Source organism: Myotis brandtii, unplaced genomic scaffold (genome assembly GCF_000412655.1).
Source record: "Myotis brandtii unplaced genomic scaffold, ASM41265v1 scaffold354, whole genome shotgun sequence".
Taxonomy (NCBI): domain Eukaryota; kingdom Metazoa; phylum Chordata; class Mammalia; order Chiroptera; family Vespertilionidae; genus Myotis; species Myotis brandtii.
In genome coordinates, this window is record NW_005363609.1 from 1,498,212 (window position 1) to 1,499,546 (window position 1,335).

Sequence of the window (1,335 nt, forward strand, 5' to 3'; positions counted from 1 at the left end):
GAATTGGGTTCGATATATTTGCCCATATTCGTCACTTAAAAAGCAACACAAAAAGATACAGAACAATGACTCTGGGTTTGAATCCAGCTCTGGCACCTACTAGCAGCATGATGTCGGACAAGCTCCCCGATCTCTCTGCCTGTTTCCTCATTTGTAAAATGACAATGATGATAATCCTAACCCACGGTGTCAGTGTGAGGATTAAACACCTCAGAGTATGGAAAGTGTTTAAACAGTGCTTGACCACTGGGAACAGCTTAATCGGTGTTATTGATGTTAAAGCACCTTTACGAGCTTCCTCTGTCCCACATCCCTGCCCACTCCTGCTTCCTGTCTTGCTCGCTATCTCCCCCTGAAGCCTCAGCTGTGGCCAGAGGAAAGGCTGTGATCCTTGAGCGAAGTCCTTAGCCCCACCAGCCCTCCTGTCTCCTGTCCACCATCCAGGGTCACTGTGGGGTGGAACCAGCCAACCCCAGGACCTGGCCTCCTTGTTCAGCCTTATTGATGCCTGGTCGCCATCTAGTGCCCGTGAGGAGTAACTGCACCTCTCCCATCACAAGTGGCTGCCATGGAAGTTAATCCTGAAGCACCCACTTTAGGAAACTCACCTAAAGAACCCAGATCCGGCCTTTGCTTAAAAATTCCCCAAGATGGGGACTCCTTGCGGAAATTTCTGGATAACTCTGAATGCTAGAATCCTAGTCCTCAGCTGCGGTTCTGCTCCTTACCTTACCTTTTTAACTTGTCCCTTTGGCCCAAAGTTTCCAAAACCAGACATCCATGGAAAGGCTAGGGATGGGCTGGGCCTGACTCCTGGTGTATATACGACTGGTGTAGAACCAGATTCCAAGCTTCCACTTTATTTTCCTTTCTTTCCCTGGGAACAGAATGGTAACAAAAAAACACACATAGCCTCTGCCCTTAGGAGCTTGAGGCAAGGCTGGCTAAGAGAGAACAGCAATCAGCTGGAGGGGGAGTGAGGAGGGATTAGACCAGGTCCTGGTCCCACTACAGCGCCACCACCCAGGAGGCCTTGAAGCCAGGGCCAGGCCACCTCACAGTCAAACAGTCTTCCAGGCCAGGTGTCATGCTTAAAAGCTCCAAGGAGGTTATGCAATTGTCCATCCCAGAGTGACTAGGATAACACTGGGCCCCAGGATGAGGTGAAAAGGCTTATTAATCACATATTAGGGAGATCAAGGTGGGCGCAAGCCAGTGCAGAGGCTTGAGGAAAGGGGAGTGGTGGTGGCTGTGATTTTTATGTGGTTAGGATTGAGCCGGGTTAGGGGTTCCTGCACATGTGCCAGGATTTGAGCCCACAACCCCACCCCCCCC